At 50.7% G+C, this 21,734-nt stretch overlaps 5 non-coding genes across 5 annotated transcripts; all 5 read left to right on the forward strand.

The window, feature by feature from the left end:
- The first annotated feature begins 18,312 nt into the window (after positions 1 to 18,312).
- Positions 18,313 to 18,415, forward strand: LOC119290167. The gene has a single exon (XR_005141772.1). It is a non-coding gene; the product is annotated as a U6 spliceosomal RNA (small nuclear RNA).
- Positions 18,416 to 18,788: 373 nt separating this feature from the next.
- LOC119290201 lies at positions 18,789 to 18,891 on the forward strand. Its single transcript, XR_005141803.1, has one exon. It is a non-coding gene; the product is annotated as a U6 spliceosomal RNA (small nuclear RNA).
- Positions 18,892 to 19,941: 1,050 nt separating this feature from the next.
- LOC119290174 lies at positions 19,942 to 20,044 on the forward strand. The gene has a single exon (XR_005141779.1). It is a non-coding gene; the product is annotated as a U6 spliceosomal RNA (small nuclear RNA).
- A 373-nt stretch (positions 20,045 to 20,417) lies between these two features.
- Positions 20,418 to 20,520, forward strand: LOC119290210. Its single transcript, XR_005141808.1, has one exon. It is a non-coding gene; the product is annotated as a U6 spliceosomal RNA (small nuclear RNA).
- A 1,050-nt stretch (positions 20,521 to 21,570) lies between these two features.
- LOC119290116 lies at positions 21,571 to 21,673 on the forward strand. The gene has a single exon (XR_005141718.1). It is a non-coding gene; the product is annotated as a U6 spliceosomal RNA (small nuclear RNA).
- Positions 21,674 to 21,734: the final 61 nt, after the last annotated feature.

Genomic DNA, 21,734 nt, shown 5'->3' on the forward strand with positions numbered 1-21,734 from the left:
AGAGAATACAGGAGCAGGAGGATCTGACAGCAAGGATGCTGCCCCGGCAAAGAAAAACCGGCGGCGGAACAGGAAAAAGAAAGGCAAAGATGTGCTAGTCGTTGAGCAGTCCGGCAACGAAGGTGGCGCCAAGAAAGCCAAAGTTGGTAGTCGTTGAGCAGTCCGGCAACGAAGGTAGCCGCATGCACCAACTGCCAGGCTGTGGCAGTCGCCGACAAGCAGGACGGCACCGACAAGCAATATTGCAAGATCCACCGCACCAAGGGCCATGACCTCGAGAGCTGCAAGAAGGTCGAGCAGCTTGTCCAGCAACAAAAGGCTGAGTACGAGCGACGCGACAAGGAGAGGGCCCAAGGTGGCGATGGAGAATTCGGCAAGAAGAGCGCCGGCCGGGGAGGACGCCGCGGCAAGGCCAAGCAGCGGCAAGGAGATAGACCTCCCAGCGGCCGCGACAAGGATGAAGATGACGATGACGACGAAGACATGGAGGATGTCGAGACCAGTGAGCAGGAGTTCCAGAAAGCCACAGAGGTCTTGTGCATTGATGGAGGCGCTTCTCTCCATACTTGGCACCGCCAACTCAAGCAGTGGGTGCGGGAAGTTAATGCGGCAGAACCACCTGTCGAGTCACGCAAGCTTCTGAAATGGTCCAGCACGCCTATCATCTTTGATATTGAGGACCACCCTGATCGCACAACTGCGGTCGGGTGCTTTCCGATGTTGGTTTCACCAACTATCCACAACCTCAAGGTCACTAAGATGTTAGTTGACGGTGGGGCCGACTTGAACCTGATCTCCTCCGCGGTACTCCAGAAACTCCAGATCCCTGACAGCGAGCTCGAAGAGACCGGCACATTCCAAGGAATCAACCCGGGAAGGAGCAAGCCTAAGGGGAAGGTCACGTTGCCTGTAACATTTGGCAGCAAGCTGAACTTCAGGACTGAGAGGGTCACTTTTGACATTGCCGATATTCCATTGCCTTACAATGGGATACTTGGCCGTCCAGCACTCGCCAAGTTCATGGCAGTCTCTCACTACGCATACAACATGCTGAAGATGCCAGGCCCGATAAGCGTCATCTCTGTCCCCGGCGACAAGAAGGATGCTCTTATCTGCGCCGACAAGATCTACCGGGAAGCAGAAGCCGCAACAGATCGCAAGTCACTTGTCGTTGAAGCTCCCGGGGGGAAGAAGAATACCAAGTCCGGCAAGAGTTCTGATGCCCACTCCGGCAAGCGCACCTCTTCGGAGTGCTGCGCTGCCGTCGAGGACGCACCATCGAGCTCCACCGGCAAGTGTAAGAAGACAATGGCAGCTCCGCCAGAGACGAAGAAGGTGTCCGCCAAGGAGGACGGCACTGGTGGTACCTTCACCATCAGTGCCACTCTCGACCCTAAATAGGAAAGCACGCTCATTGCTTTCCTGTGGGCGAATGTCGACGTGTTTGCGTGGCAACCGTCTGACATCCCCGGTGTTCCCAGGAAAGTAATTAAGCACCACCTTGCCATTTTTCCTCATGCGCGGCCCGTCAAGCAGAAGGTCAGGAAGCAAGCAGTGGAGCGCCAAGAATTCATTGCAGAGGAGATCAAGAAGTTGGAAGCAGCAGGCCTTGTCAGAGGGGCGCTCCATCCTACGTGGCTGGCCAATCCTGTAGTCGTGCGCAAGGCGAACGGGAAATGGAGACTTTGTATCGACTTTACCGATGTTAACAAAGCTTGTCCCAAAGACCCATTTCCTTTGCCGCGCATTGACCAGATTGTTGACTCCACGGCCGGATGTGACTTGCTTTCATTTCTTGACGCATACTCAGGATACCTTCAAATCTTCATGGCAGAAGAGGATGAGGAGAAGACCGCATTCATTACTCCATGTGGCACGTATTGTTTCATACGGATGCCTTTCGGATTAAAAAATGCTGGTTCAATGTTTGCAAGAGTAGTCCATGTCGCTCTTGAGCCACAAATACACAGAAATGTGGAAGCTTATATGGATGACATAGTGGTCAAGAGCAAGGACAAAGCAACTCTGATCCAAGATTTAGACGAGACCTTTGCAAATCTGCGCAAGATCAGCCTCAAGCTCAACCCAGAGAAGTGTGTGTTTGGAGTCCCCTCCGGCAAGCTTCTCGGGTTCTTCGTGTCTCAGCGGGGAATCGAAGCCAATCCCGACAAGATCAAGGCCATTGAGCAGATTGAAGCACTAAAGCGCGTCAAGGATGTACAAAGACTTACCGGTTGTGTGGCTGCTCTCAGCAGGTTTATCTCTAGGTCTGCTGAGCGCGCCCTGCCATTTTTCAAATTATTGAAAAAGGTAGGTCCAGTGAAATGGACTCCGGAAGCGGAGACTGCGCTGAAAGACTTGAAGAGATACCTGTCCTCCCCTCCAATACTTGTCGCACCTAAGCCACAAGAGAAGTTGCTGCTGTATATAGTGGCAACCAATCAAGTGGTTAGTGCTGCGTTGGTGGCAGAGAGGGAGGCAGATGACGAGCTAGCAACCACGGCAGGCGCATCCAGCGACAAGCAGGGGGCTTCCCCGGCAAGCTCTGGTCCCGACAAAGATGGATCTGCGCAGATGCGCGAGGAGATACAGAAGAAAATGGTGCAACGCCCAGTTTACTTTGTCAGTTCCCTTCTGAAGGGGGCTAGGTCAAGGTACTCTGGCGTGCAGAAATTGCTTTTCAGCCTTCTCATGGCCTCGAGAAAGCTGCGCCATTACTTCCAAGCACATGAGATCACAGTCGTCACTCGCTTTCCGCTGAAGAGGATACTACAGAGTCCAGAAGCGACAGGCAGGATTGTTGAGTGTGCACTGGAACTGTCAAGCTTTGGCCTCAAGTTTGAGAGTACTTCAACTATCCAAAGTAGAGCATTGGCAGAATTTATAGCAGAATGGACGCCAACACCCGATGAAGAAATTCCAGAAACGAGCATCCCCATCGACGAAGTAAGCAAAGAGTGGCTGATGTACTTTGATGGTGCTTTTTCGCTGCAAGGCGCCGGCGCTGGCGTGCTGCTTATCGCACCCACCGGAGAGCACCTCAAGTACATAGTCCAGATGCACTTTCCCAAGGAGCAAGCAACAAACAATACTGCAGAGTATGAAGGCTTGCTTGCCGGTCTCAGGATCGCGGCAGACCTTGGGATCAAGAAGCTCATTGTCCGGGGTGACTCGCAGCTTGTCGTCCGCCAAGTGAACAAGAGTTATCAGAGTCCGTTGATGGAAGCTTACGTAGACGAAGTGAGAAAGCTAGAAGAGCACTTTGACGGCCTACAGATGGAGCATGTTCCAAGAGCTCAGAACGCCATTGCCGATGGCCTGTCAAAGTGCGCTGCACTTAAGTTACCTGTGGAACCAGGGATCTTTGTGCTCAAGCTGACTCAACCATCTGTAACACCATCAACTGGACAGAGCAAGAAGAGGAAGTTGATTTCTGGTGACTATTTTCCGGCAGAGCTTCCCGAAGCCGCCGCCAAGAAGGTCCCCAAGATCAACGCCAAGAGCGCTGAGGAGCAATCTGCTCCGGCAAGCCCTAGGGTTTGTTCCGTTGAAGCAGAAGCTCCCGGCAAGCTTGCCGGGGAACGTCAAGCTCCGGCAGAGCCGCAGGTTCTCGCCATAGAAGCGGACATTCCCGCAGCAGCAGATTTGCCTTTGGCAAAGAAGGTCCCCGAGATCAACGCCAAGAGCGCTGAGGAGCAATCTGCTCCGGCAAGCCCTAGGGTTTGTTCCGTTGAAGCAGAAGCTCCCGACAAGTTTTGCTCCGGCAAGCTTGCCGGGGAACGTCAAGCTCCGGCCGAACCGCAGATTCTCGCCGTAGAAGCGGATATTCCCGCAGCCGCAGATTTGCCTTTAGTCCTTGTTGTCGAGCCACAAGCTCCAGCATGGGCACAGCAGATTGTCCATTTCCTTCAGACAGGAGAACTTCCCGAAGAGCAAGAAGAAGCGGAAAGAGTAGCCCGGCAGTCAAGTATGTACCAGTTTGTCGATAAGACACTGTACAGAAGAAGACTCAACGGTATGAAATTGAAGTGTATTCACTGGGAAGACGGACAAAAGCTGTTGGCAGAGATACATGGAGGCATATGTGGTCACCACATTGGCGCAAGATCACTTGTTGGCAAAGCATTCCGGCAAAGTTTCTTTTGGCCGACAGCCCTCCAGGATGCAACTGCACAAGTAAGCAAGTGTGAAGCGTGCCAGTTCCATTCCAAGCAGATACACCAACCAGCTCAAGCTCTACAGACAATCCCTTTATCCTGGCCATTTTCGGTCTGGGGGCTCGACATCCTCGGCCCCTTTCCCCGTGCAGTCAGGGGCTTTGAGTACTTGTACATCGCAATCGACAAGTTCACAAAGTGGCAGGAAGTGGAACCAGTGAGGAAGGTGACAGCACAATCAGCAGTCAAGTTCTTCAGGTCGATTGTTTGCCGCTTCGGGATCCCTAACAGGATAATCACCGACAACGGTACGCAATTCACGAGCCGCACCTTCATGCAGTACGTCCAAGATCTTGGCGCCAAGGTCTGCTTCGCTTCTGTTGCTCACCCGAGAAGCAACGGTCAAGCGGAGAGGGCAAATGCTGAAGTGCTGCGCGGGCTCAAGACCAGGACTTTCGATAGGCTGCACAAGTGCGGAAGAAACTGGATTGAGGAGCTGCCGGTGGTTCTTTGGTCGATCAGAACGACGCCAAATCGAGCCACTGGCCAGACATCTTTCGCTCTAGTCTATGGAGCAGAGGCAGTTATCCCCACGGAACTCGTAAACGGGTCACCTCGAGTGCTCGCTTATGATGAGCTCGAGCAAGAGCAGCTGCGACAAGATGACACGCTGCTCCATGAGGAAGACCGTCTTCAGGCTGTTGTGCGAGCCGCTCGCTACCAGCAACTTTGCGCCGCTACCATAGCCGCAAAGTTAACGCCAGAAGTCTCGAGGAAGGCGACCTTGTTCTTCGGCGTGTTCAGTCCGCCAAGAATTCCAACAAGTTGACGCCAAAGTGGGAAGGCCCTTACCGGGCGAAACGAGTCACTAGGCCTGGAACTGTCCGCCTTGAGACCGAAGATGGCATTCCGGTGAGCAACTCCTGGAACATTGAGCATCTTCGTAAGTTTTACCCGTAAGGCGCGGTTGCCGGAACCTGTTCCGGCAACCACCTTTTGTACAAGTCTTGCCGCTGTTGCATGTAATCCTTTGTACAAAGCCGGGCACAGACCCCATGCATAAGTAAAGCTCATGTGCTCCGCACATTTTGTCAATTTCATGCTTTCTATTTTTTAGCATATATGATCTGACACTTTGTGCAGGACCTACTCCACGGTAAGCAATAACGAGTCGTAAAGCTCCGTATCTTTATTTTCTCTTCTTTCTTTTTTCTCAAGGAAAGGAAGGTTCCCTCGCCCACAAGTTTGCCGGGGAGGAAAGGAGAAGATAATGGTATGGACCAGGCGTCGTTCAAGAAAATTTCGCCTTACCGGGAAGCAAACAACAGAAAAGCTAAGTTGCCAAAGTTTGAGCAATCAGATTTTTTAAATTTTAAGTTATCTCCCTTGAACGACCGCACTTTGTATGGAAAACCTGTGCGCGGAGGAACCAACTCGTAGCTAGTTGCGCCCTTACTTTGTTTCGAGTCCGCTCAACAACTTAAGTGAGCTGCAACTAGTTGTGACAAGGTTTCTTGTCGGTAGCGGCACCGCCAGCAGGCTGCTGACATCCCGCACTCAGCGCTCGCGGCTCAGGTACCTGCATCGGCAAGTTCCCTAAAAGCGTAGGGCAAAAACATACAAAGGGAGGAATCAAGTAAAGGGAATAACATTGCAATCATTACCCAGAATAGAGTTATATTACAAAGATAGCTTGTCGCGGCTCTAACAGATTGTTTTCATAGCATGACAAACAGCGACAAGAAAAGAAGAAATGGGCGGCCTAATCTACGCGATTGCCCTCGATCCTCTTGATCACGCTCACCTTGTCCACAATGGGTGCGACAAGGCCCTTGAGCGCCTCCAGATCAGCATCCGGCGGCAGGGTCTTGAGGACGTTGGTGAAGTTGAGGCCCGAATTGCGGAAGGCCACCTTCACCAACCCTTTGTGAAGAGCTCCCGCGCAGATCTTGCGCGACTCGTCGGCTAGCTGCTTTGGGATCCTCTCCCGGAGTCGCTGGAGGGCCGTCGCCACGCCCTTGAAGAACAAGACGAGCTTGGGCGCTGGGTTGGAGGTTCTCGTCGGAGGGATACCCGAGATCCCCCATCCCCAGCTACGCCAACTCCTTGTCAATATCTGCGGCAGTGCTCACGAGGCTCTCCGTCCAGTGCTCCACATTTTCCCTGAAGGCATTCTGGGTGGCAGCAACACTCTCCAGCAGCGCCTTGTCGGCCTTGATCTCTTCTTTCAAGGCCGCCTCCTGCTTCTTGGCGCCGTCCAGCGTCTTGGTCAAAGTGGTCAACTTCAACTCAAGATCCGCGTTGGAGCCTTTGGCGGCGCTGAGCTCTTTGCCCTTCTCAGCAAGATCGGCCTCCAGCTGCACCACCTTCGTCTCCAGCTCCTTCTTGGCGGCCTCGGCAACTGCGGCAGCATCTTCTGCTTGCTTAAGGGCTCCGCCGAGTTTTTCCTCGCGCACGGCAAGCTCCTCCTCGTGGGCGTCAAGATTGACCTTCCGCTGCGCCAGCTCGCCCTCCTCCGCGGATAGCTTCACAACGGCAAGTCGCTGTTGCTCTTCGACTTCAGCCTTCTCGAGGAGGAAGGCCTTCTACGCTTCGGCGAGCTGCTCCCGCTCCTCCGCCAGGGACCGGAGGGCTTCCCGGTGGAAACCCCCGAGCTCTTCCGCGCGCTTCTCGATGTCTGCTCCCGCCTTCGCGACAAGAGCCTCGCGGGATTCCAGCTTGGCTTGAAGCACGCGGTAGAGCGACAACAACTTCCACAGCAGCCGCTCTTCCTCGGGCTCGTTGCTGCTGCTGCTCGGCGCGTCAACCAGGGTCAGCCCAGCGGAGGCAAGCACCTCCCCGTCGAAGATCTCTCCCTCGACCGGCGCCCTGGAGCTCGATGCCCAGGGAAGGTTGATGAAGACGTCGTCGCCGGCCTTCAAGTAGACGCCTGGTTGGGGCTCTTCGGAGCCTGGCGCTGCGGCAGCGGCGGACGGGTCGGCGGTCGGTGTAGGCCTAGCGCTCCTGCGGCCTCAGGGCCGTCAGTGCGATCGCCAGACCCCTCGCCAGTTGTCGCGGCGGCAGCCTTGGCGGCCTCTGCGCCGGTGGGATCGTCAGCACCGGCCGTTTCTTCGGCGGCAACCTCGGTCTCCATCGGCTCCGTAGCAGATGGGTCTGACAGCCGGGAAAGGGAGAAGAGTCAAGCAAAAACCCAAGAAGATCAAAAGAAGAAGAACCCAAGGAAAGTTTTGAAGTGAAAGGATTACCTGTGCCGGGTTCTGCAGTCGTGGTCTCCACCATCGGGGGGCCGCTGGTGCTGTCCCTTGCCGGAGAACCCTCCCTTACCGGGGATTTCTCCCTTACCGGAAAGCCCTCCTTTGCCGGAGAGCTCTCCCTTGTCGGGGGATTCTCCCTTGGCTCTTGGTGGGGCTGCTCTGCTCCTACACAAACCAGCAGTAAGATATCAGCAAAGACAGAGTATCCATGCGCATCTCACAGTGGAAAGCAATACGCTGGGGGCTGCTCTGGAGAAAGGTTGCCGGGTCCGGCAAGGTTGTCTCAGGCGCACCCCCTGCTGTCGCAGTAGGTTCGTCCTCAATGACAATCACCGGGACTTCGGCTCTCTTTGCTGCTCTCTGGGCCAGAGTCCTAAAAAGGAACAAGTTCAGAGTCAAGCAAATGAGATACAAGACAAACAGCAAGGATTGAAGAACTACAAGTACACCAAGGGAGTCTTACTCTTCTTCTTCTTCCTCGTCGGAGCTGAACGCGGAGAAGTCGAAGTTTGGCTCAAGTCCGGCGCGAGGAGGCGGAGGAGTAGCTTCCCTTGGCCGCTTGGCGAGAGCAGTGGCGGCGGTCTGAGACGACCCCGCTCTGGTTGTCGCCGCGGCGTGAGAAGCGACAGGAGTAGAAGCGGTGTTCTGGGAGGGCCCCGCTCCAGTTGTCGTCGCAGCGTAAGGTGCTCCCGCGGTAACAGTGCTTGCCGCGGTGGAGCGTGTCACGCGGCGCGGCGACTGTTGCCTCGCCTGCCGCTCCACTACGTCACCGACCTTGCGGAGATGCCTTCTTGGTGGGGATGGAGGCTCTGCTTGCGGCGAGCTGTCTGAAGATGAGGAGGAAGGCGAGTTGATCTCCAGCGAGCCGCTCGTATCCTTGGCGGGCTCGCTCGACTCGACGTTATGTCCGGCAAGCTATTTCTCGCCGGCAGGCTCCCCTCGCTCGGCACGGCTTGCCGCCTCTGCTGCCTCTGCCTCCTCCACGGTGAATCCAAATTCGCCCGCGGCTGCGGCTGCCGCCGCCTCTTCTAGCCTAGTGGCGATGAGTGCCATCTCCGCATCGGTGGTGTCGCGGGTGAGGCTATATTTCTCGTCGGAGTGGATCGGCACTTCTACCAAGTCATCGAAGAATTGCTGCACGACGTCGTCTGCAGGCTCTTGCCAAGTTGGGACAATTCCATGCGAGTCGCACAACGGCATCATTGCCCGAATGCGGTCGAGCGCGGAGTTGTTACATAGCGGAACGACCCCCCCCCCCCCGGCAACCTAAAAACTTCGGGGTGTTGAGGGTCGTACTTGAACAGCTCCTAGAGCATCGCGTTGAGCTCCAGAACTGTGAAGTTGAAGTTGAGGCCCGACCGCAGCCTCATGATATCTGCCGCATTCTTGAACTCCCAAGTGGGTCTCCCCCGTTCCTGCAGGGGGGCGATGCGGCAGCGAAGAAAATCCGCGCCAACAACGCCTACAGTGAGCCCGGCAAGCCTGAGGCGTAGGATCCGATTGACAGCAATCTTAGCTTGTCGTCTTCCGGGGCCATGTCACTCCAATCGCTGCCGCGTGCTACTGGGGTTTGGCGCCGGGTGGTGAATGGCTGCGGGTTCTCCTCGTCAATCCAGCACCAGTCTGCCCTCCTCTCTTCCCACTTGCCACAGAATTCTCCCTCCAGATAAGTTTCCTTCTTTCCGGCCCTTGAGATCCAGGCGATTCCGCCGGATAAAGGCTCTCCTCTCTCTACTCGGGGAATAAAGAAGTGGCGAAAGAGGGCTACATTGGGATGGACTCCGACAAAGTTTTCGCAGAGATGTGCGAAAACTGCAATGGTCAGAATGGCATTGGGGGTGAAGTCGAGGAGATGGAACCCGTAGGTGTTCATGATATCGCAGAAGAATTCAGAGAAAGGTGGGCAGAGCCCGCAGTAGAAGAACAAGGCGAAGAAAGGGTATCCGTTTCGGGCCTTCTTCCAAGCGGCGGCGGGAAGTACCTTCGTGCACGGATGCGCTCGTGTCTCCGCCGACCAGAAGAGGTAGTAGTTCTCCCTCAGCTCCCTCGCGGCGAGCTTGGGGGGGAAGACTGCCCGCTCCTTTCGCAGCGCCGCAAGCCGCTGTGCCTCGGTCGACTTCACGACCTTCCCCTTGTCGGCTTTTGGAGCCATGGCGGAAGTGGTGGACGAGGTCGACGGCGTTGGTGGTGCTGGTGGCGATGGGGGGCGGAGCGCTGCTCTCTTTCGGCTTTGGGAAGACGAGGGAGCGGCGGAGATTTTTGAGATTGGAACAACAACAGGCGAATGGACGAACTACCCCTGTTTCCCCTGCTTATAAAGAGGGAGGGGGCGGACGTTCCGCATTTCCGAATAAAGAAACCACCCACGATCTCTCCCACGATGCCGCATTCAACGCATGCCAGTCGGAGAGGGCGCCGTGGATACGGAGAGAGATACGGCGTAACCTAGGCCGCGCATGCCCGTGCCCTGTTTTGGGCCTGGTCCAACAACGCTCAGAACCGTGTATGGCCCAGGCCCGGGGGCTCCTGTCGGTGTACTAGAGTAGGGTACCCTAGTATCCCGAACTTGTGCACGGGCAGTCGCAGCATCCCGCGGCAAGGCTTGCCGGGTGACCGCCAAAGTCCTCCGTGGTTCCTTTGGAGCCATTCAAGAACAAAGGATCCAAACCAAGACACCATAAGACCCCGGCAAGAGGAGCTTGCCGGGAAGGCCAACCAAGGCAAGGCGCTTAAGGAGACAAGACCCCGGCAAGAGGAGCTTGCCGTGAAGGCCACCCAAGGCATCTCAAGGAACTTGCCGCGACGCGCCTCGCGTCCCGGCAAGGCCCGGTGAGCGACAAGCTCCCGGACGCGACAAGACAATGACCGCGGCAAGGCGCTTGCCGCGGCAAGCCACCACTTGTGCCCGCGCTCCAGCACATCCACCAACGTGTCGCTCTGGGACCCTTCCAGGCGTGCGTGACGGGAGGCTATGTAGCCAGCGGTGGCGAGCGGTGGCGTCCCTGACGGTCCCTTTTGCACTATTTAGGCGACAGAGACGGGCATTTAATGCCCTTGTCCCCTGCCGTCAGGGTTAGGTATGATACACTGTAGCAGGTAGCTGTACCTACCGCAACACCTTTCCATTTTTACCCTTTGTCTCTGTTGCCACCTGTCGGTGACCCCTTGAGCATATAAAAGGAGGCCGATGTGCAACGTAGGGGGGGTTCGGAAAAAAGAGAACACTCAGGCTCGGTCTCGTTAGCCGCTGGTGTGAACTGTAGCACTCCACGCTCCCGAGCAAGAACTCAATACAAACCACAAAGCAGGAGTAGGGTTTTACGCATCCGTGCGGCCCGAACCTGGGTAAACTCACTGGTGGAAAAACAGGCTTCCGTCCAGCCCCATAAGTCGCGAAGTTGTAGGAACCGCGACTAATGGGACCTTTAGTCGCGGTTCTGGAGGTGAACCGCGACCAAAGGCCTGGGCCCAGGGCGCTCGGTGGCCAGCTGGCGCACGTGAGGGTCTTTAGTCGCGGTTGGCCAGGACAACCGCGACTAAAGGCCTTCGGGCACCTTTAGTCACGGTTTGCCAGGCCAACCGCAACTAAAGCCCCTCCCCTATATATACCCATCCAGCAGCCAACACTTAGCCATTTGGAGCCATTCTCTTCACAAGTGGGTGTAGGTTTGCTTTTGGTTCCTCTTATGCACATAAGGTGTTTGATGAAATGCCCCAAGAGCATGAAACAAACATGACATGAAGTGTTGGAGCCACACTCCTCGATCGCGGTTAGCAACTTGATGAACCTTTGATGTGTCATTGATAAAATATGCATGTGTGCAGTTCATTGTTTAATTTATATTGTTTGTAGCTAGTTAGTTTAACAAATGCATGATGGTTAATTATATATTTTATATTATAATAATGCAGATGAATCGGCAATGGATGTACGGTAACCGACTCTCCGGCGAGTTCACTACGGGTTTGAAAGATTTCCTCGTAGTGGCTAATGCAAACAAGCAGGGGGGTTTTGTTATCTGTCCATGTGTTATCTGTAAGAATCAGAAGGGTTACTCTTCCTCAAGAGATGTTCACATGCATCTGCTTCGGCACGGTTTCATGCCAAGCTATAATTGTTGGACCAAGCATGGAGAAAGAGGGGTTATAATGGAAGAAGATGAAGAAGGGGATGATTTCATCGATGAAAGCTATCTTGCTCATTTCGGTGATACTTTCATGGAGGATGCTGAAGGTGAAGGGGAAGGTGAAGAAGAGGCACGTGATGATCCCGTTGATGATCTTGGTCGGACCATTGCTGATGCACGGAGACGCTGCGAAACTGAAAAGGAGAGGGAGAATTTGGATCGCATGTTAGAGGATCACAGAAAGGCGCTGTACCCCGGATGCGATGATGGTCTGAAAAAGTTGGGCTGCACACTGGATTCGCTGAAATGGAAGGCAGAGGCAGGTGTAGCTGACTCGGCATTTGAAAACTTGCTGAAAATGTTGAAGAATATGTTTCCAAAGGATAACGAGTTGCCTGCCAGTACGTACGAAGCAAAGAAGGTTGTCTGCCCTCTAGGTTTAGAGGTTCTGAAGATACATGCATGCATCAACGACTGCATCCTCTACCGCGGTGAATACGAGAATTTGAATGAATGCCCGGTATGCACTGCATTGCGTTATAAAATCAGAGGCGATGACCCTGGTGACGATGTTGAGGGCCAGAAACCCAGGAAGAGGGTTCCCGCCAAGGTGATGTGGTATGCTCCTATAATACCACGGTTGAAACGTCTGTTCAGGAACAAAGAGCATGCCAAGTTGTTGCGATGGCACAAAGAGGACCGTAAGTCGGACGGGGAGTTGAGACACACCGCAGATGGAACGCAATGGAGAAAGATCGACAGATGGTTCAAAGATTTTGCAGCTGACGCAAATAACATAAGATTTGCTCTAAGTACGGATGGCATGAATCCTTTTGGCGAGCAGAGCTCCAGCCATAGCACCTGGCCCGTGACTCTATGCATCTACAACCTTCCTCCTTGGTTGTGCATGAAGCGGAAGTTCATTATGATGCCAGTGCTCATCCAAGGTCCAAAGCAACCCGGCAACGACATCGATGTGTACCTAAGGCCATTAGTTGATGAACTTTTACAGCTGTGGGGTGGTGTCCGTGTGTGGGATGAGCACAAACAAGAGGAATTTGACCTACGAGCGTTGCTTTTCGTAACCATCAACGATTGGCCTGCTCTTAGTAACCTTTCGGGACTGTCAAATAAGGGATACAATGCATGCACGCACTGCTTACATGAGACTGAAAGTGTACATTTGCCAAATTGTAAGAAGAACGTGTACCTTGGGCATCGTCGATTTCTTCCGAAAATTCATCCAGTAAGAAAGAAAGGCAAGCATTACAACGGCAAGGCAGATCACCGGCCGAAGCCTGCGGAACGCACTGGTGCTGAGGTATTTGATATGGTCAGGGATTTGAAAGTCATCTTTGGAAAGGGTCCTGGCGGACAATCAGTTCCGAAGGGAGCTGACGGGCACGCAGCCATGTGGAAGAAGAAATCTATATTCTGGGAGCAAGAATATTGGAAAGTCCTAGATGTCCGCTCTGCAATCAACGTGATGCACGTTACGAAGAATATTTGCGTGAACCTCCTAAGCTTCTTGGGCGTGTATGGGAAGACAAATGATACAAAGGAAGCACGGCAGGACCAGCAACGTTTGAAAGACCCTGATGACCGGCATCCGGAATGGTTTCAAGGTCGTGCCAGCTACGCTCTGACCAAAGAAGAGAAGGTCATCTTTTTTGAATGCCTGAGCAGTATGAAGGTCCCGTCTGGATTCTCGTCCAATATAAAGGGAATAATAAACATGGCGGAGAAAAAGTTCCAAAACCTGAAGTCTCACGACTGCCACGTGATTATGACGCAATTGCTTCCGATTGCTTTGAGGGGGCTCCTGCCGGAAAATGTTTGAGTAGCCATTGTGAAGCTATGTGCATTCCTCAATGCAATCTCTCAGAAGGTAATCAATCCAAAAGTTCTACCACGGTTACAGAACGATGTGATCCAATGTCTTGTCAGTTTCGAGTTGGTGTTCCCGCCATCCTTCTTCAATATTATGACGCACCTCCTGGTTCACCTAGTCGAAGAGATTTTCGTTCTCGGTCCTGTATTTCTACACAATATGTTCCCCTTCGAGAGGTTCATGGGAGTATTAAAGAAATATGTTCGTAACCGTGCTAGGCCAGAAGGAAGCATCGCCAAGGGCTATGGAAATGAGGAGGTAATTGAGTTTTGTGTTGACTTTGTTCCTGACCTTAAGCCGATTGGTCTTCCTCGATCGCGGCACGAGGGGAGACTAAGTGGAAAAGGCACGATCAGAAGGAAATCAACGATATGTATGGACGGCCATTCTCTGACTGAAGCACACCACACTGTACTGACCAATTCCAGCTTGGTGGCTCCGTACTTTGAGAAACACAAGAATATTTTACGCTCGGACAACCCGGGGAAGCCTGAATCCTGGATTAGGAAGGCCCACATGGAGACTTTCGGCAGTTGGTTGAGAAAACATTTAATGAATGACAATGATGTTGTAGATCAGCTGTACATGTTGGCCAAGAGACCATCTTCGACTATAACGACTTTCCAAGGGTACGAGATAAATGGGAATACATTTTACACGATCGCCCAAGATAAAAAGAGCACCAACCAAAACAGTGGTGTCCGCTTTGATGCAGCAACCGAGAATGGGCAAAAGGTCACATATTATGGTTACATAGAGGAGATATGGGAACTTGACTATGGACCCTCCTTTAAGGTCCCTTTGTTCCGGTGCAAATGGTTCAAGCTAACAGGAGGTGGGGTAAAGGTGGACCAGCAATACGGAATGACAATGGTGGATTTCAACAATCTTGGTTACCTTGACGAACCATTCGTCCTAGCGAAAGATGTCGCTCAGGTTTTCTATGTGAAGGACATGAGTAGCAAACCGAGGAAACGGAAAGATAAGAAAACGATCAGTACATCATGCGATGATCCAAAGCGCCACATTGTTCTTTCAGGGAAAAGAAACATCGTGGGAGTGGAGGACAAGACAGACATGTCAGAAGATTATAATATGTTTGCTTATCGTGGGTGTTTTTTTAGGGATCGAGAGGGGACGGCGAGGGTTATAAATGTGTTGTCCTCGCCTCCCCTCTCCGTGACGCCGTCGTCTGCCGCCCCGTCTCGCGCTCTACCGCGACACCCTCTCCCACCCCTTCCTCGCCCCCTCCTTTTGCCACCGCCCTTTCGCCACCGCCACCGCCACCGCCCCCCTTCTTCACTTAATTAATTTGTTTTTACTACATGTTTTCAGGACTGACATAATGGCGGACGATAGAGCTGACCCGATTATGGACAACTATGATCCGGACGGTGAAGCACATATGTTCGGCATCATAAACGGCGATATTCTATATGTGCCGACCGGAGAAGAAGAAGATGATATCTCTTCTTATCTGAACCTTGACGGTGAAGATGAAGGGCGCCGTCAGCAAGATGATGCCGAACAAACGTCGATAAACGACGATCTTCAAATGGAAGTAGCAACCACCTCCGGCGCCGAGGTATATATATACATTGAGCCTCTGGTGATACAAACTAACTGATTTGAATAAATATGTGTGTACTAACGCGCGCGACTCTTTCTTATTTTAGCCCTCGGCCGGATCGTCGAAACAATCGAGTACGTCGTCAAAGCGTGGCGCAACCAAGACGATGAAACAAGGAGAAACATGCACCATCGAGGTTGTCGACAGTGCAACCGGCAGGCCGCTGGCGGTGGTGGTGGTGGTGGTGGTGGTGGCGGTTCACCTACACCTCCGTCACGTCAGCCGACGCCGCCCCCCAGTCCACAACGTCCGGCGGGTGATCAGCCGCCGCCCCCCAGTCCTCGTCCGGCGGGTGATCAGACGCCGCCCCCCAATCCACCTCCGGCAAAGAAGCAGAAGCAGTCCTGGATTATTAACCCGGACCCTTATGTACCTAAGACCACAAAGGTACCGGAGCCATCACTGAAGCCTCTCCCCACAAGGCCTTGGGAACGTAGTGCCGAGGAAGTCGACGCGGCCGCGACTGCTGATTTGGAGAAATGGAAGGCGGACTGCAAGAAGAAAAGAGAGCCCGAGCCCAAGCCAGTATTTTCTGATGAGCAAAAGAAGTGGGCTAAGTCATTTTTGAGCACACCGTCCCAAGCCGCGAAGAATCTGCCTAACGACTATGCACGTGAACTTCGCAGGCAGGCACTCATGTTCAAGGAGAACAAAGAGCGGGAGAAGGCCGAAAGTAAAAAAAGCGGGAAACAAGTTGCCCAGCTCGGGGAACAAAGTAAACAATCGATTGCCCCGCTTATAGTGGAAGCCTTCTGTCCGGATGCCCCCGAGATCATACAAGCTGCGGCAGCACAGGGATTGACTGTAACGAGTGCCAGAGAACAAGCGGCCAACTTAGGTATTACTCTTCGTGAACTGTTAGGCCTTGATGAGGCGCCCGTGAAGGAGGTACTAATTACATATGTCAAGAATGGGCCTCTCGTCGAGCCTGCGCAGGAAAAGGATCTACCTCCACAAATGAAAGGTCTGCTAAAATGGTACAAGGGTTACATAAAAAATAAAAACGCCAAAGAATATATTTATGCGGAAGTTAGACATGAGCATCACTTCAAACATTACTATGTACAAATTGAACTGAGTGAATTGTTCCAGCTTTTCAATCTGCGCGAGCTCGATAAATCTATCATTAGTTGCTACGTTCTGTAAGTGATTTATTAATTTCTACCCCATCTCGTTCATATTGCCTGCACTATATATATGTCCTAACTATATTGTTGTGTCCGCTATTATACATGCAGAATGAAGATTAAGGAATGCAGAGTAAGGAACATCCATGATGTTGGGTTCATTGACCCACACATCGTTAATGGACATGTGTTGGAGCGTCACCCCGCCGACGTGGAGGCAGACCTGTGGCAGTTTCTTACAAAGCAGGAACTCAAAAGTGATATTCTATTTCCTTACCATTTTGAGTGAGTGTTTCTGTCTTGAGCACATTCTCTTTTGTTTACTCCATGCATGGTATGTGGCCGGCTAATCGATGAGTTATGCATGACGTACTGTGCATGTATCGTGTCCGCAGGTTCCACTGGATTCTGCTAGTAATTAAAGTTAACACCTCAGAATGTCTCGTCCACGACTCTGTGAATATGGATCCAAAGCTTTGGGGCGGCATGAGAAGAATGCTGCAGAAGTAATTATTTTCATTCATTTGCGCTCTATATCGATCGGCCTATTTCGTTCATTTCCTAATATCAAGTAACTAATTAATAACTCTCTTGTTCATTTAATTTTTTTTGCCTCGTAGGGTTTGGAGACGGTTCGTAGATACAAAGGTCGGTGAATTCAAAAAAGAGCTAGAATTCAAAATGTTAAAGGCTAAGAATGCTGGGGATATTCAGCCACCGGAGACCAATCTATGTGGATACTATGTCTGTGAGATGATCCGGAGATACACCTCTGAGCGGGTTCCGAGTGATACCAATGCTCAGAGGAATAACCTCCGGTGGATGCTTAGTCCAGAAGCTCGCTTCCGACCACTTCAAGAGGAACTAGCTGGATGGTTCAGCAGGGAAGTCCTCCATCCTAAAGGAGAACACTATTACGAGGACGTAGAACTTTATATGCATTAAATCATGTATGGAAACTTGTTCAAAATTGTATATGGTCATCCGATGATATTGAATATATATTGTATATTCCTCTTGAATTCTTTTTGGTTCTAATTTCAAATTTATTTGAAATTGTACATTCATATGCTTGTATGTAGTACCGTAGAATATATGAAACTCCTTCAAAATTAAAATAAAGCACAAAAGAAATAAAACAATACAAATTAAACAGAAAACAGGTTTAGGGGGGGGGGGCTAAAACCCTAAACCTGTGGCGGCCTTTAGTCGCGGTTGGCCAGAAGAACCGCGACTAAAGGTCCTCCGCCCCGACGGCCGCCTGGCGCCCACGTGGACGGGCCGTTAGTCGCAGTTCTTAAGCAGCCGCGACTAAAGGTGGGGGGCTTTAGTCGCGCTTATTTGGTCGCGGTTGCGCAACCGCGACTAATGGCAGTTGCGAACCGCGACCAAAAAAATATGTTTCATTAGTCTAATTTGTTTATGTTACCACCTAACAAACTCATCTAAGACTTGTGAGAAAACTCTCTCGGATACTAGGCTGGATTGTGGTACACTCGAAAGAATCTCATCTTCAAACCTTTTAGTCTTTAGTGTACAATAACTAGTGGTCGATGAATTACATAGGTCAACCGGTGAAATCTCAATCTTTAGGTAGAAAATTATATATGTTGCATACCATTTTATATATCTAGTCACACCAAAGACACGGTATGCCAGCTTAGCATGAACCTTTTGGCACTATGGTCTTTGCAATATGTACTTGTGGCAATAACTTGATATCGTCTAAGCTTCTTCACGCACAAGTTTGCTTTTAAAAAAGTTTTGATTTGCATAATCCACCATTCATAAATTGTGAACAACCAAAAGGTTTTGTTGATCCCTCCTTTCCTAAACGTGCATGTGCCCTCCCCCCACACGCGGCAACAACTATAGTATTTTTTTGTGTCCAAGCATCGTTCGTTATTCCCTAACAAAAAACACGAGGGCATGTTATGCTCTTTCATTAATTTGGGCCACATCAAGAGAGATCTGGCTTGCAACTAGCGGCCTGCCACGCGCCCGATGGAATCTAGGTATGGCTAGACACCGCCATGGGCAACACAAACGCTTGTTTGTTTAGTCCCACATCGGCCAGCCGGGGAGAGACGGTCTGGTTTATAAGGAAGAGCGCTGCAGCTAGCATCGTCCCTTCGGGGACATCCGATAAAATTGGAACGGTACAGAGAAGATTAGCATGGCCCCTGCGCAAGGATGACATGCACAAATCGAGAAATGGTCCAAGTTTTTTTGAGATTTCCGCGCAAGTCCCTGGAGGCTTTTTTCTTGCACTTGCATGTGCAGCTATTCGTACAGAAAGGCCCTTTAGTTTCCTTTCTATATCAGAAGAGCACAATGAGGTTATTCCTAAACGTGCATGTGCCCTCCCCCCACGTGCGGCAACAACTATAGTATTTTTTTGTGTCAAGCATCGTTTGTTATTCCCTAACAAAAACCACAAGGTCCCATTGTGCTCTTCCATTAATTTGGGCCACATCAAGAGAGATCCGGCTTGCAACTGGCAGCCTGCCACGCGCCCTATGGAAAGGCCCTGGGCAAAACAAACGCTCGTTTGTTTAGTCCCACATCGGCCAGCCGGGGAGAGTCGGACTGCTTTATAAGGCAGAGCGCCGCAGCTAGCATGATCCCTGGAACGATACAAAGAAGATTAGCATGGCCCCTGCGCAAGGATGACACGCACAAATCGAGAAATGGTCCAAATTTTATTTGAGATTTTCCGTGCAAATCACTGGAGCCTTGTTTCTTGCACTTGCGTGTGCAGCTATTTGTACCGAAAGGCCCTTTAGTTTACTTTCTCTATCAGAGAGGTCCTCAATACTGCCTTTTTAAATTTCGATCCACACGCTTTCTCTTCTTTGTTATTGCAGATATAACCTTTCTGGAGTAACTTTTATCTTTTCAATCTATTATCACACGTTTATGGATTAGTCTTCCGTTTCAGTCCTCCCACATGTAGTGTGTTCCTTCAATTTTTTATTGTCTTTGTTCCTTACCATCAACTGTGATTCGGTCATAACGCAAAAAAATATGTTTCATTAGTCTAATTTGTTTATGTTACCACCTAAAAAACTCATCTAAGACTTGTGAGAAAACTCTCTCGGACACTAGGCTGGATTGTGGTACACTCGAAAGAATCCCATCTTCAAACCTTTTTGTCTTTAGTGTACAATAACCAGTGGTCGATGAATTACATAGGTCAACCGGTGAAATCTCAATCTTTATGTAGAAAATTATATATGTTGCATACCATTTTATATATCTAGTCACACCAAAGACACGGTAAGCCAGCTTAGCATGAACCTTTTGGCACTATGGTCTTTGCAATATGTACTTGTGGAAATAACTTGATATCGTCTAAGCTCCTTCACGCACAAGTTTGCTTTTAAAAAAGTTTTGATTTGCATAATCCACCATTCATAAATTGTGAACAACCAAAAGGTTTTGTTGATCCCTCCTTTCCTAAACGTGCATGTGCCCTCCCCCCACGCGCGGCAACAACTATAGTATTTTTTTGTGTCCAAGCATCGTTCGTTATTCCCTAACAAAAAACACGAGGGCATGTTATGCTCTTTCATTAATTTGGGCCACATCAAGAGAGATCTGGCTTGCAACTAGCGGCCTGCCACGCGCCCGATGGAATCTAGGTATGGCTAGACACAACCATGGGCAACACAAACGCTCGTTTGTTTAGTCCCACATCGGCCAGCCGGGGAGAGACGGTCTGGTTTATAAGGAAGAGCGCTGCAGCTAGCATCGTCCCTTCGGGGACATCCGATAAAATTGGAACGATATAGTGAAGATTAGCATGGCCCCTGCGCAAGGATGACACGCACAAATCGAGAAATGGTCCAATTTTTTTTGAGATTTCCGCCCAAGTCCCTGGAGCCTTTTTTCTTGCACTTGCATGTGCAGCTATTCGTACAGAAAGGCCCTTTAGTTTCCTTTCTCTATCAGAAGAGCACAACGAGGTTATTCCTAAAAGTGCATGTGCCCTCCCCCCACATGCGGCAACAACCATAGTATTTTTTTGTGTCAAGCATCGTTTGTTATTCCCTAACAAAAACCACAAGGTCCCATTGTGCTCTTCCATTAATTTGGGCCACATCAAGAGAGATCCGGCTTGCAACTGGCGGCCTGCCACGCGCCCTATGGAAAGGCCCTGGGCAAAACAAACGCTCGTTTGTTTAGTCCCACATCGGCCAGTCGGGGAGAGTCGGACTGCTTTATAAGGCAGAGCGCCGCAGCTAGCATGATCCCTGGAACGATACAAAGAAGATTAGCATGGCCCCTGCGCAAGGATGACACGCACAAATCAAGAAATGGTCCAAATTTTATTTGAGATTTTCCGTGCAAATCACTGGAGCCTTGTTTCTTGCACTTGCGTGTGCAGCTATTCGTACCGAAAGGCCCTTTAGTTTACTTTCTCTATCAGAGAGGTCCTCAATACTGCCTTTTTAAATTTTGATCCACACGCTTTCTCTTCTTTGTTATTGCAGATATAACCTTTCTGGAGTAACTTTTATCTTTTTAATCTATTATCACACGTTTATGGATTAGTCTTCCGTTTCAGTCCTCCCACATGTAGTGTGTTCCTTCAATTTTTTATTGTCTTTGTTCCTTACCATCAACTGTGATTCGGTCATAACGCAAAAAAATATGTTTCATTAGTCTAATTTGTTTATGTTACCACCTAACAAACTCATCTAAGACTTGTGAGAAAACTCTCTCGGACACTAGGCTGGATTGTGGTACACTCGAAAGAATCCCATCTTCAAACCTTTCTGTCTTTAGTGTACAATAACCAGTGGTCGATGAATTACATAGGTCAACCGGTGAAATCTCAATCTTTATATAGAAAATTATATATGTTGCATACCATTTTATATATCTAGTCACACCAAAGACACGGTAAGCCAGCTTAGCATGAACCTTTTGGCACTATGGTCTTTGCAATATGTACTTGTGGCAATAACTTGATATCGTCTAAGCTCCTTCACGCACAAGTTTGCTTTTAAAAAAGTTTTGATTTGCATAATACACCATTCATAAATTGTGAACAACCAAAAGGTTTTGTTGGTCCCTCCTTTCCTAAACGTGCATGTGCCCTCCCCCCAAGCGCGGCAACAACTATAGTATTTTTTTGTGTCCAAGCATCATTCGTTATTCCCTAACAAAAAACACGAGGGCATGTTATTCTCTTTCATTAATTTGGGCCACATCAAGAGAGATCTGGCTTGCAACTAGCGGCCTGCCACGCGCCCGATGGAATCTAGGTATGGCTAGACACAACCATGGGCAACACAAACGCTCGTTTGTTTAGTCCCACATCGGCCAGCCGAGGAGAGACGGTCTGGTTTATAAGGAAGAGCGCTGCAGCTAGCATCGTCCCTTCGGGGACATCCGATAAAATTGGAACGATACAGAGAAGATTAGCATGGCCCCTGCGCAAGGATGACACGCACAAATCGAGAAATGGTCCAAATTTTTTTGAGATTTCCGCCCAAGTCCCTGGAGCCTTTTTTCTTGCACTTGCATGTGCAGCTATTCG

This window comes from Triticum dicoccoides, chromosome 4A (assembly GCF_002162155.2).
Source record: "Triticum dicoccoides isolate Atlit2015 ecotype Zavitan chromosome 4A, WEW_v2.0, whole genome shotgun sequence".
Taxonomy (NCBI): domain Eukaryota; kingdom Viridiplantae; phylum Streptophyta; class Magnoliopsida; order Poales; family Poaceae; genus Triticum; species Triticum dicoccoides.